Here is a 14,894-nt window from a genome sequence, read left to right as displayed (position 1 = left end):
TGGAGGAGTGTAAGGCCCAAATGAAGGGTAATGTAGCTCAACAAGAGGGATCCAAAAGGACTTCTTCTGGTAAGAATTTCTTCTACCAGTTTGTGTGTTTGGCATAGTTTAAAAATCTGACAAAATGTTTCGGCAGACAATCCCGGGGGAAATCCGGAGATTGTAGGAGGTGATGAGCAACATCTGCGAAGTCAGCTGAAGGCGGGCGAACGCATGCTGACGAAGTCTATCGAGGAGAAGAATAAGCTGCAAGATGCTAATCTCCAACTGAGCGTCGAACTAAAAGATGTTCGGTCTCAGCTCGCGGACTCCGTGAAGGAGAACCGGAGGCTTCGACGCAGCATTTATAGTAAATGCTTGAACGAACTATGGTATAGTTTGGTGAGGAGGCGTACTGACAGAGTTATGTCTGCAGGTATGTTGACAGGACGCCCTGAAGAGGAGATGTCCGGCTCCGCAGGCGATATGCTGCAAGAGCTTTCACAGATGCACGAATGAGCTTGGCAGGTGATGCAGGGTATTGCCCAGGCTTTGTGGCCATCCGCTTCCCTGCCCGGAGGCATGGGTGAACTTGTAGAGATGCTCAAAGGAGCACGGCGGTGCTTCTGATTATGGAAGATATCAGCCTGCCGTCAAGGTGCGAGAGAAGCGTGGGCCATGGTGAAGACGCGATACGTCAAAGCTGACCCGAACCATATGGCCGAAGTCGGACCGGCTGGGCCAGATGGACAAGAGATACCAGTTAGTTTAGTATATGATCAAGTAGCATTAGCTGCAAAGTATTCTCAGCAGGATTGTAAGCTAGACAGCCTGTTGGATGGTATAGAGGAAGAGTACAGCCAGTCAGTATGATTATGTAATTTTGAATGGGCTCGTGTACTTTCTAGCCGGATTGAAAATCATTTGTCATGGCGGACCATTTCGCTTCAGCCCCCAGATCCGATAGTCCGGGGTGTATCCAAATACCCACACAGTTATGAAAAACCGGGGCATGCTTAAAAACCAGGCGTCGGGGTCATAAGTGCGTTAACAGACAAGTACCCAACTAGTTATGTTATATTACATGGATAGTAAGAAACATCTTCCAGAGAGAATAGTTCCGTTAGGGGTTCCTTTCTCCGGGTACGCATGCATCGGTGTGCATGTCCGAACTGCGAGCGACAACGCAGGAGACAAAATATCTGGGTTTTTTCGTTGTTAGGAACGAGAACATCTTTTGTTCACCGACCGAATATTCCCTTAAGAATGCTAGCTTTCGGCTTCACCCAGTCTGAGGTACACATCTGACTCAACCAGCAGTAACAATCGCAGAGGTGCTCCCCTTATGCCCTAGCCAAATTAACGGGAACGTAGGGCATAAATACAAGAGCCAGGCAACCCAGCATGGCCAAAACTTAAGTCATATCGATGCATATAATGGTGAATAAAAGGCACATATGGAAAGAAAAATGCATATGTGGCTTGGCAAGAGGCCATTAAAGTATATATATAGCTTTCGAATAGGAAGCCCCCAGGTATAGTGTGCGCGCATAATGCGGCTGGAGTGCTCAGGGCATCCGTACATTTTTAAGGCTGTATGTATAAAAAAGGGAAAGAAAAGGGTGAGAAAGGAGGGAAAGGAACATAATTGAAGAGGCGGAGATGAGGAGATGAACACTGGGTTCGGTGCTAGGCGTAGAATCTCCGGAGTCTGGCCTCGTTCCATGGGTTTGGCTCGAGTCTGTTATCAGAGGCGTTGCGCAGACGGTACGCTCCTCCGGTGAGAACTTGATCAATGATGAAGGGACCCTCCCACTTGGGTTTGAGCTTGTCCTTCTTCTTCTCAGGTAGGCGTAGAACGAGTTCGCCAATGTTATAAGTTTTGGCCCATACTTCTCTGCTTTGGTATCTTCGAGCCTGTTGCTGATAGAATGTGGAAAGGGCTTTAGCGACATCACGCTCCTGCTCCAAAACGTCTAAGTTGTCCTGCCGATCTAGCTCGGCTTCCTTCTCTTCGTACATGCGCACGCGAGGTGAGTCATGAATTATATCGCAGGGCAGCACTGCTTCTATGCCGTACACCATAAAAAAATGGTGATTCGGTGGTACGATTCGGCGTGGTCCGCAACCCCCAGAGTATGGAATCGAGTTCCTCGACCCAATGCATGTCTGATTCCTTCAAGGATCGCACTAGTCTGGGTTTGATGCCACTCATAATAAGACCATTTGCACGTTCGACCTGACCGTTTGTTTGGGGATGATAGATAGAGGCATAGTCGAGCTTAATGCCCATTTTGCTACACCAGGCTTTCACCTCCTCGGCTATAAAATTTGAGCCATTGTCAGTGATAGTACTGTGGGGGACACCATAACGGTGTACAACCTCCGATATGAAGTCTATCCCTGGTCCAGATTCGACCGTTTTAACTGGTTTGGCTTCTATCCATTTGGTGAACTTGGCCACCATGACCAATAAGTATTTTTTCTTATGGCTTCCCCCTTTGAGGGGTCCCACCATATCCAGCACCCAGACCGTGAAGGGACAAGTTATGGGGATTGTTTGGAGAGCGGTAGGGGGCATATGGCTCTGGTTGGCAAATAGTTGACAACCAACGCAGTGTTGGACAAGGTCCTGTGCGTCCGCCCAGGCTGTCGGCTAGTAGAATCCTGACCAAAAGGCCTTGCTTACGAGAGTTCGGGCTGCCGCGTGGTTCCCGCCTAGTCCGGAATGGATTTTGGCTAAGAGCTGCCGCCCTTCCTCCTCGGAGATGCATTGTTGGAGCACTCCGGTGGCGCTCTTCTTGTAGAGTTCTCCTTCATGGACTTTGTAGGCATTAGAGCGTCGCACGATGCAGCGTGCCTCATTTTGATCCTCGGGGAGCTCCTGCCTATTAAGGTAGGCCAAGAAGGGCTCGGTCCACTGGGCGATGACAGCCATTATTTCGTGGGCCGAAGATGTTATTTTGGTGGCAGAGCCTCCGATTACATCAGATGGTTGAGAAGTTGGGGTTTTGTTCGGAGCCGTATAATGGTGTAGGACTCCCCTTCCCATGCCACGGACGGCTTGAACAGCCTTTCCAGGAAGATATTAGGTGGGACGGGGTCGCGTTTAGCACCGATGCGGGCGAGGATATTGGCCGCTTGGTTATTTTCTCTGACCACATGGTGGAATTCGAGCCCCTCGAACCGAGCTGACATTTTGAGGACGGCATTGCGATAGGCCGCCATATTCGGGTCCTTGACGTCAAAGTCTCCATTTATCTGAGATATTGCGAGGTTCGAGTCCCCGCGCCCTTCGAGGCGTTGAATGCCCATGGAGACTGCCATCCGAAGACCATGCAACGGAGCCTCGTATTCGGCTGCATTGTTGGAGTCTGTGAATAGTATTTGGAGGACGTACTGCACCGTGTCTCCGGTGGGGGATGTCAGGATGACACCCGCTCCCAATCCGGCCAGCATTTTGGATCCGTAGAAATGCATGATCCAATTTGGTTATGCGTCGTACTCTTTAGGGAGTTCGGACTCTGTCCATTCGGCGATGAAGTCAGCCAGTACTTGCGACTTAATGGCCCGCCGTGGTTTGTAAGTTATGTCAAACGGAAGGAACTCAATAGCCCATTTAGCAATTCAGCCGGTTGCATCGCGGTTATTTATAATGTCATTGAGTGGAACTTCGGAGGCCACCGTGATCGAACACTCTTGAAAGTAGTGTCGTAGTTTCCGGGATGCCATGAAGACCGCATACGCTATCTTTTGATAGTGTGGGTACCGAGATTTGCATGTAGTGAGGACAGTGGACACGTAGTATACCGGCTTTTGGAGCGGGAACTTGTGTCCGTCTGCCTCTCGTTCGGCAACAAGCACTATGCTCACAACTTGGTTTGTTGCGGCTATGTATAATAGCATAGGTTAGCCGATATTTGGCGCGGTCAGGACTGGGTTGGTGGCCAAGAGTGCCTTTATTTCTGTTGGGGAACGTAGCAGAAATTCAAAATTTTCCTACGTGTCACCAAGATCTATCTATGGAGAAACTAGCAACAAGGGGAAGGAGAGTGCATCTACATACCCTTGTAGATCGCTAAGCGGAAGCGTTCAAGTGAATGGGGTTGATGAAGTCGTACTCGTCGTGATTCAAATCACCGATGATCAAGTGCCGAACGCACGGCACCTCCGCGTTCAACACACGTACAGCCCGGTGACGTATCCCATGCCTTGATCCAGCAAGGAGAGAGGGAGAGGTTGAGGAAGACTCCATCCAGCAGCAACACAACGGCGTGGTGGTGGTGGAGGAGCGTGGCAATCCTGCAGGGCTTCGCCAAGCACCACGGGAGAAGAGGAGTACTTGGGAGAGGGGGAGGGCTGCGCCAGAACTTCGTGTGAAGCTCCCATGCGTCTCCCCACTATATATAGGGGTGGAGGGGCTGGTTTCTTGCCCTCCAAGTCCATTGGGGCGTTGGCCAAGGTGGGAGGAAAGAAATCCCATCATTTCCTTCCCCACCGATTGTTATCCCCCCTTTTTAGGGATCTTGATCTTATCCCTTCGGGATATGATCTTATTCCTTCTAAGGGGGGATCTTGGTGCGCCTTGACCAGGGGTGTGGGGCCTTGCCCCCACTACCCACGTTCATGTGGGTCCCCCCATGCAGGTGGGCCCCACTCCGGAACCTTCTAGAACCTTCCCGGTACAATACCGAAAAATCCCGAACATTTTTCGGTGGCCAAAATAGGACTTCCCATATATAAATCTTTACCTCCGGACCATTCCGGAACTCCTCGTGACGTCCGGGATCTCATCCGGGACTCCGAACAACATTCGGTAACCACATACAAACTTCCTTTATAACCCTAGCGTCATCGAACCTTAAGTGTGTAGACCCTACGGGTTCGGGAGACATGCAGACATGACCGAGACGTTCTCCGGTCAATAACCAACAGCAGGATCTGGATACCCATGATGGCTCCCACATGTTCCACGATGATCTCATCGGATGAACCACGATGTCAAGGACTTAATCAATCCCGTATTCAATTCCCTTTGTCTATCGGTATGTTACTTGCCCGAGATTCGATCGTCGGTATCCAATACCTTGTTCAATCTCGTTACCGGCAAGTCACTTTACTCGTTCCGTAACACATCATCCCGTGATCAACTCCTTGGTCACATTGCACATATGATGATGTCCTACCGAGTGGGCCTAGAGATACCTCTCCGTTTACACGGAGTGACAAATCCCAGTCTCGATCCGCATAAAACAATAGATACTTTCGGAGATACCTGTAGTGCACCTTTATAGTCACCCAGTTACGTTGTGACGTTTGATACACCCAAAGCACTCCTACGGTATCCAGGAGTTACACGCTCTCATGGTCGAAGGAAGAGATACTTGACATTGGCAAAGCTCTAGCAAATGAACTACACGATCTTTTGTGCTAGTCTTAGGATTGGGTCTTGTCCATCACATCATTCTCCTAATGATGTGATCCCGTTATCAACGACATCCAATGTCCATAGCCAGGAAACCATGACTATCTGTTGATCACAACGAGCTAGTCAACTAGAGGCTCACTAGGGACATATTGTGGTCTATGTATTCACATGTGTATTACGATTTCCAGATAATACAGTTATAGCATGAATAAAAGACAATTATCATGAACAAGGAAATATAATAATAACACTTTTATTATTGCCTCTAGGGCATATTTCCAACAGTATCCCACTTGCACTAGAGTCAATAATCTAGTTCACATCGCCATGTGATTAACACTCACAGGTCACATCGCCATGTGACTAATACCCAAGAGTTTTAGGTTTGATCATGTTGCTTGTGAGAGAGGTTTTAGTCAACGGGTCCGAACCTTTCAGATCCGTGTGTGCTTTACAAATCTCTATGTCATCTCCTAGATGTAGCTACCACGCTCTATTTGGAGCTATTCCAAATAACTGTTCTACTTGGAGCTATTCTAAATTGTTGCCCCATAATACGTATCCGGTATCTCTTCTTAGAGCTATCCGGATAGGTGTTAAGCTTGCATCGACGTAACCTTTACGACGAACTCTTTTACCACCTCCATAATCGAGAAAATTCCTTAGTCCACTAGTTACCAAGGATAACTTTGACCGCTGTCTGTGATCCATTCATGGATCACTCTTGTACCCCTTGACTGACTCATGGCAAGGCACACTTCAGGTGCGGTACTCAGCATGGCATACTGTAGAGCCTATGTGTTAAGCATAGGGGACGACCTTCGTCCTTTCTCTCTATTCTGCCGAGGTCGAGCTTTAAGTCTTAACTTCGTACCTTACAACTCAGGCAAGAACTCCTTCTTTGACTGGTCCATCTTGAACACCTTCAAGATCATGTCAAGGTATGTGCTCATTTGAAAGTATTATTAAGCATTTTGATCTATCCTTATAGATCTTGATGCTCAATGTTCAAGTAGCTTAATCCAGGCTTTCCATCGAAAAACACTTTCAAAATAACCCTATATGCTTTCCAGAAATTCTACGTCATTTCTGATCAACAATATGTCAACAACATATACTCATCAGAAATTCTATAGTGCTCCCACTCACTTCTTTGGAAATACAAGTTTCTCATAAACTTTGTACAAACCCAAAATCTTTGATCATCATCAAAGCATACATTCCAACTCCGAGATGCTCACTCCAGTCCTTAGAAGGATTGCTGGAGCTTTGCATACTTATTAGCATCTTTCGGGATTGACAAAACCTTCCGGTTGTATCACATACAACCTTTCCTCAAGAAAATCGTCGAGGAAACAATGTTTTGACATCCTATCTGCAAGATTTCATAAATAATGCAGTAATCGCTAATATAATTCCAACAGACTCTTAGCATCGCTACGAGTGAGAAAATCTCATCGTAGTCAACTCCTTGAACTTGTCGGAAAACATCTTAACGACAAGTCAAGCTTTCTTAATGGTAATTCTTACCATCATTGTCTGTCTTCCTTTTAAAATCCATCCGTACTCATTTGCCTTACGACCATCGAGCCGTTCTGCCAAAGTCTTCACTTTGTTTTCATACATGGATCCTCTCTCGGATTTTATGGCCTCAAGCCATTTATCGGAATCCGGGCCCACCATCGCTTCTCCATAGCTCGTAGGCTCATTGTTGTCTAGCAACATGACTTCCAAGACAGGATTACGTACCACTCTCAAGTAGTACGCATCCTTGTCATCCTACGAGGTTTGGGAGTGACTTGATCTGAAGTTTCATGATCACTATCATAAGCTTCCACTTCAATTGGTGTAGGTGCCACGGGAACAACTTCCTGTGCCCTGCTACACACTGGTTGAAGTGATGGTTCAATAACCTCATCAAGTCTCCACCATCCTCCCACTCAATTCTTTTGAGAGAAACCTTTCCTCGAGAAAGGACCTGATTCAAGAAACAATCCTTTATTGCTTTTGGATCTGAGACAGGAGGTATACCCAACTGTTTTGGGTGTCCTATGAAGATGCATTTATCCGCTTTGGGTTCTAGCTTATCAGCCTGAAACTTTTTCACATAAGCGTCGTAGCCCCAAACTTTTAAGAAACGACAACTTAGGTTTCTCTAAACCATAATTCATACGGTGTCATCTCAACGGAATTACGTGGTACCCTATTAAAGTAAATGTGGTTGTCTCTAATGCCTAACCCATGAACAATAGTGGTAATTCGATAAGAGACATCATGGTACGCACCATATCCAATAGGGTGCAACTATGATGTTCGGACACACCATCACACTATGGTGTTCCAGGCGGTATTAATTGCGAAACAATTTCCACAATGTCTTAATTGTGTGCCAAAACTCGTAACTCAGATATTCATCTCTATGATCATATCATAGACATTCTATCATCTTGTCACGAAGATCTTAAACTTCACTCTGAAATTACTTGAACCATTCAATAATTCAGACTTGTGTTTCATCAAGTAAATATTCTCAACATCTACTCGAATCATCTGTGAAGTAAGATCATAACGATATTCACTACATGCCTCAGCACTCATTGGATTGCACACATCAAAATGTGTTACTTCCAACAAATTGCTATCTTGTTCCATTTTACTGAAACGAGGCTTTCAGTCATCTCGCCCATGTGGTATGATTTGCATGTCTCAAGTGATTCAAAATCAGGTGAGTTCAAACGGTCCATTTGCATGGAGTTTCTTCATGCATATACACCAATAGACATGGTTCGCATGTCTCAAACTTTTCTAAACGAGTGAGTCCAAAGATCCATCAACATGGAGCTTCTTCATGCGTTTTATACCATTATGACTTACATGGCAGTGCCACAAGTAAGTGGTACTATCATTACTATCTTATATCTTTTGGCATGAAAATATGTATCACTACGATCGAGATTCAATAAACCATTCCTTTAGGTGCAAGACCATTGAAGGTTTTATTCAAATAAATAGAGTAACCATTATTCTCCTTAAATGAATAACTGTATTGCGATAGACATAATCCAATCATATCTATGCTCAACGCAAGCACCAAATGACAATTATTCAGGTTTAATACTAATCTTGATGGTAGAGGGAGCGTGCGATGTTTGATCACATCAAACTTGGAAATGCTTCCAACACATATCGTCGGCTCACCTTTAGCTAGTCTCCGTTTATTCCGTAGCTCTTTATTTCGAGTTACTAACACTTAGCAACCGGTAGCTTATACCCTGGTGCTACTAGGAGTACTAGTAAAGTACACATTAACATAATGTATATCCAATATACTTCTATCGACCTTGCCAGCCTTCTCATCTACCAAGTATCTAGGATAATGCTGCTCCAGTGGTTGTTCCCCTTATTACAGAAGCACTTAGTCTCGGGTTTGGGTTCAACCTTGGGTTTCTTCACTTGAGCAGCAGCTGAATTGCCGTTTCATGAAGTATCCCTTTGTTCCCTTGCCCTTCTTGAAACTAGTGGTTTCACCAACCATCAACAATTGATGCTCCTTCTTGATTTCTACTTTCGCGGTGTCAAACATCATGAATATTTCAAGGATCATCATATCTATCCCTGATATGTTATAGTTCATCACGAAGCTCTAGCAGCTTGGTGGCAATGACTTTGGAGAAACATCACTATCTCATTTGGAAGGTCAACTCCCACTCGATTCAAGTGATTGTTGCACTCAGACAATCTGAGCACAAGCTCAACGATTGAGCTTTTCTCCCTTAGTTTGTAGGCTAAGAAAATTGTCGGAGGTCTCATACCTCTTGACGTGGGCACGAGCCTGAAATCCCAATTTCAGCCCTCGAAACATCTCATATGTTCCGCGACGTTTCGAAAATGTCTTTGGTGCCTCTACTTAAACCATTTAACTGAACTATCACGTAGTTATCAAAACGTGTATGTTCGATGTTCGAAACATCCACAAACGACGTTTGGGGTTCAGCACACTAAGCAGTGCATTAAGGACATAAGCGTTCTAGTGTCCGCATAATCGCTACTGTCAACTTTCAACTATATTTTCTCTAGGAACATAACTAAAACAGTAGAACTATAGCGTGAACTACGACATAATTTGCAAAAGGTCTTTTGACTATGTTCAGGATAATTAAGTTCATCTTATGAACTCCCACTTAGATAGACATCCCTCTGGTCATCTAAGTGATCACATGATCCGAGTCAACTAGGCCGTGTCCGATCATCACGTGAGACGGACTAGTCATCATCGGTGAACATATTCATGTTGATCGTATCTACTATACGACTCATGCTCGACCTTTCGGTCTCCGTGTTCCGAGGCCATGTCTGCACATGCTAGGCTCGTCAAGTTAACCCTAAGTGTTTTCGCTGTGTAAAACTGTCTTACACCCGTTGTATGTGAACGTAAGAATCCATCACACCCGATCATCACGTGGTGCTTAGAAGCGACGAACTGTAGCAACGGTGCACAGTTAGGGGAGAACACTTCTTGAAATTTTGTAAGGGATCATCTTATTTACTACCGTCGTCCTAAGTAAACAAGATGTATAAACATAATAAACATCACATGCAATTATATAGTTGTGACATGATATGGCCAATATCATATAGCTCCATTGATCTCCATCTTCGGGGCTCCATGATCATCTTGTCACCGGCATGACACCATGATCTCCATCATCATGATCTCCATCATCGTGTCTTCATGAAGTTGTCACGCCAACGACTACTTCTACTTCTATGGCTAACGCGTTTAGCAATAAAGTAAAGTAAGTTACATGGCGTTCTTCAATGACACGCAGGTCATACAAAAAATAAAGACAACTCCTATGGCTCCTGCCGGTTGTCATACTCATCGACATGCAAGTCGTGATTCCTATTACAAGAACATGATCAATCTCATACATCACATATCATTCATCACATTCCTCTTGGCCATATCACATCACATAGGATACCCTGCAAAAACAAGTTAGACGTCCTCTAATTGTTGTTGCATGTTTTACGTGGCTGCTATGGGTTTCTAGCAAGAACGTTTCTTACCTACGCAAGACCACAACGTGATATGCCAATTGCTATTTACCCTTCATAAGGACCCTTTTCGTCGAATCCGTTCCGACTAAAGTGGGAGAGACTGGCACCCGCTAGCCACCTTATGCACCAAGTGCATGTCAATCGGTGGAACCTGTCTCACGCAAGAGTACGTGTAAGGTCAGTCCGGGCCGCTTCATCCCACAATACCGTCGAAACAAGATTGGACTAGTAACGGTAAGCATATTGAACAAAATCAACGCCCACAACTACTTTGTGTTCTACTCGTGCAAAGAATCTACGCAATAGACCTAGCTCATGATGCCACTGTTGGGGAACGTAGCAGAAATTCAAAATTTTCCTACGTGTCACCAAGATCTATCTATGGAGAAACCAGCAACGAGGGGAAGGAGAGTGCATCTACATACCCTTGTAGATCGCTAAGCGGAAGCGTTCAAGTGAACGGGGTTGATGAAGTCGTACTCGTCGTGATTCAAATCACCGATGATCAAGTGCCGAACGCACGGCACCTCCGCGTTCAACACACGTACAGCCCGGTGACGTATCCCACGCCTTGATCCAGCAAGGAGAGAGGGAGAGGTTGAGGAAGACTCCATCCAGCAGCAGCACAACGGCGTGGTGGTGGTGGAGGAGCGTGGCAATCCTGCAGGGCTTCGCCAAGCACCACGGGAGAAGAGGAGTACTTGGGAGAGGGGGAGGGCTGCGCCAGAACTTCGTGTGAAGCTCCCATGTGTCTCCCCACTATATATAGGGGTGGAGGGGCTGGTTTCTTGCCCTCCAAGTCCATTGGGGCGTTGGCCAAGGTGGGAGGAAAGAAATCCCATCATTTCCTTCCCCACCGATTGTTAACCCCCTTTTTAGGGATCTTGATCTTATCCCTTCGGGATATGATCTTATTCCTTCTAAGGGGGAATCTTGGTGCGCCTTGACCAGGGGTGTGGGGCCTTTCCCCCACTACCCACGTTCATGTGGGTCCCCCGATGCAGGTGGGCCCCACTCCGGAACCTTCTAGAACCTTCCCGGTACAATACCGAAAAATCCCGAACATTTTCCGGTGGCCAAAATAGGACTTCCCATATATAAATCTTTACCTCCGGACCATTTCGGAACTCCTCGTGACGTCCGGGATCTCATCCGGGACTCCGAACAACATTCGGTAACCACATACAAATTTCCTTTATAACCCTAGCGTCATCGAACCTTAAGTGTGTAGACCCTACGGGTTCGGGAGACATGCAGACATGACCGAGACGTTCTCCGGTCAATAACCAACAGCGGGATCTGGATACCCATGATGGCTCCCACATGTTCCACGATGATCTCATCGGATGAACCACGATGTCAAGGACTTAATCAATCCCGTATTCAATTCCCTTTGTCTATCGGTATGTTACTTGCCCGAGATTCGATCGTCGGTATCCAATACCTCGTTCAATCTCGTTACCGGCAAGTCACTTTACTCGTTCCGTAACACATCATCCCGTGATCAACTCCTTGGTCACATTGCGCATATGATGATGTCCTACCGAGTGGGCCCAGAGATACCTCTCCGTTTACACGGAGTGACAAATCCCAGTCTCGATCCGCATAAAACAATAGATACTTTCGGAGATACCTGTAGTGCACCTTTATAGTCACCCAGTTACGTTGTGACGTTTGATACACCCAAAGCACTCCTACGGTATCCAGGAGTTACACGCTCTCATGGTCGAAGGAAGAGATACTTGACATTGGCAAAGCTCTAGCAAATGAACTACACGATCTTTTGTGCTAGTCTTAGGATTGGGTCTTGTCCATCACATCATTCTCCTAATGATGTGATCCCGTTATCAATGACATCCAATGTCCATAGCCAGGAAACCATGACTATCTGTTGATCACAACGAGCTAGTCAACTAGAGGCTCACTAGGGACATATTGTGGTCTATGTATTCACACGTGTATTACGATTTCCGGATAATACAGTTATAGCATGAATAAAAGACAATTATCATGAACAAGGAAATATAATAATAACACTTTTATTATTGCCTCTAGGGCATATTTCCAACAATTTCTTCTAGTCCGGCGTGGTCGCATCCATCCACTCAAAGTGTTCGGTGCATCGAAGAAGGCGATACAAGGGTAGTGCCTTTTCTCCTAAGCGGGAGATAAAGCGGCTTAAGGAAGCCACACATCCAGTTAGTTTCTGGATCTGCTTGAGGTCTGTTGGGATAGCCAACTGTGACAGAGCTCGGATTTTTGCTGGATTGGCTTCAATTCCTCTATTGGAAACGATGAAGCCGAGTAATTTTCCGGAGGGTACTCCGAAGACACACTTCTCCGGGTTAAGCTTGATGTCGTATGTTCGGAGATTATCGAACGTAAGCCTCAAGTCGTCTATTAAGGTTTCAACGTGTCTTGTTTTGATAACCACGTCGTCTACGTAGGCCTCTACTGTCTTGCCGATTTGTTTTTCCAGGCATGTCTGGATCATGCGTTGATAGGTTGCGCCGGCGTTTTTTATCCCGAAGGGCATGGTGTTGAAACAGAAGGGGCCGTACGGGGTGATGAAGGCTGTTGCAGCCTGGTCGGACTCCGCCATCTTTATTTGATGGTATCCGGAGTATGCGTCGAGGAAACACAATGAATCATGTCCTACGGTGGCATCGATTATCTGATCAATGCTGGGGAGGGGGAAGGGATCCTTGGGGCAAGCTTTATTGAGGTCTTTGAAATCGACACATAAGCGCCAGGATTTGTCCTTTTTTGGCACCATTACCAAGTTTGCTAGCCAATCCGGATGTTTGATGTCTCTGATGATTCCGGCTTCGAGTAGCTTGGCTAGCTCTTCTCCCATGGCTTGCTACTTAGGTCCTGAGAAGCGCCTAAGAGTCTGCTTGACTGGCTTGTATCCTTTTACTATATTGAGGCTGTGTTCGGCCAGATTGCATGGGATGCCCGGCATTTCTGAAGGATGCCAGGCGAAAATATCCCAATTTTCACGCAGGAAATCTCGCAGTGCGGCGTCTATTGTGGAGTTCAGCTGTGTCCCTATGGAAGCTGTTTTTAAAGGGTCCGTTGGGTGGACCTGGAATTTGACTATCTCGTCCGCAGGCTTGAAGGAGGTGGATTTAGGTTGCTTGTCGAATATCACGTCGTCTCTGTCCACTGTTGCTCGTAGTGTTGTCAGCTCTTCGGCCGCGAGGGCTTCTGATAATGCCTCCAGGGCGAGGGCGGCAGTTCTGTTTTCTGCACAGAGTGCGACGTCCAGATCACTAGCTAGAGTGATGATTCCATTGGGCCCGGGCATTTTGAGCTTCATGTACCCGTAAAGGGGTATAGCCTGAAAACTCGTGAATGCATCCCGCCCTAAGAGGGCGTGGTATCCGCTGCTTAACGGGGCTACTTGGAATGTAATTTCTTCGGACCTGTGATTCTCCGGCGCGCCGAATACCACATCCAGTGTGATTTTTCCCGCGCATTGTGCCTCTCGACTGGGGATGATTCCCCCGAAGGTAGTGCTGCTTCGCTCAATGCGACTCTTGTCAATTTCCATCTTGTTGAGGGTTTCCTCATAGATGAGGTTTAGTCCGCTTCCGCCGTCCATGAGCACTTTAGTAAGCCTGAAGCCATCCATGATTGAGCTAAGGACCAAAGCGGCTGGTGCTCGGAATGTCCGGCATTGGGGTTCATCACTGGCATTGTAGGTTATAGCCGTGTCGTTCCATGGGTTTGTTGTTGCCATGTGGCAAACTTCTGCGAGGCTACGCTGAGCTCGCTTTCGCCTATTATTTGAGGCGAAGGTCTCGAAGACTGTAAATACCATATTGTTGTCTCCGGCGGGATGTTTCATGAGGAGATCTTCACCGCTCTTTGCCACCTGCCGGAGTATCCAACATGCTCTAAGGCTATGTGTTGGCGTAGTATCCGGTGTGCTATGAATCTTGCATGGTCCGTTTAGCCATTCTTCCAATATGGTTCCTCACCTTGCGGCGGGATTTATTTTTTTGGTACTTGAATCGGGTGACTTACGATAGCTTATCCTTTTAGTTCGGACAGGGGATTTGGCCAGAGTCGGACTGTCCCAGAAACTTGTTTGGGTTTTCCAGGCGCTTTCCATCGCACAGTACTTTTGCACTGTGGCCGCTAAGTCAGCGAAGTGTACTATGTCGCGGCGGCTTATAGCATTCAGGATCCCTTTGTCCGTGCAATTTTTGCAAAAGAGGGAGATTGCATCTGCCTCACGACAGTCCTTGACCCTGTTTATCACAAGGAGGAATCTGGCCCAGTAGTGATGTATTGTTTCTTGGGGCTCTTGTTTGATATGGGAAAGATTGGATAAATCTGGGTGGGTGGGTGGATTTGAATCCGAATCCCGACCCGATCTGGGACCCAGGGGCAAAGAAGCTTCTGAGCTTAATGGCTC

The sequence above is a fragment of the Triticum dicoccoides genome, chromosome 1B (genome assembly GCF_002162155.2).
Source record: "Triticum dicoccoides isolate Atlit2015 ecotype Zavitan chromosome 1B, WEW_v2.0, whole genome shotgun sequence".
NCBI classification, from domain to species: Eukaryota; Viridiplantae; Streptophyta; class Magnoliopsida; order Poales; family Poaceae; genus Triticum; species Triticum dicoccoides.
The sequence above is the reverse complement of the archived record's forward strand: the minus strand, read 5'-3'. Positions refer to the sequence as shown.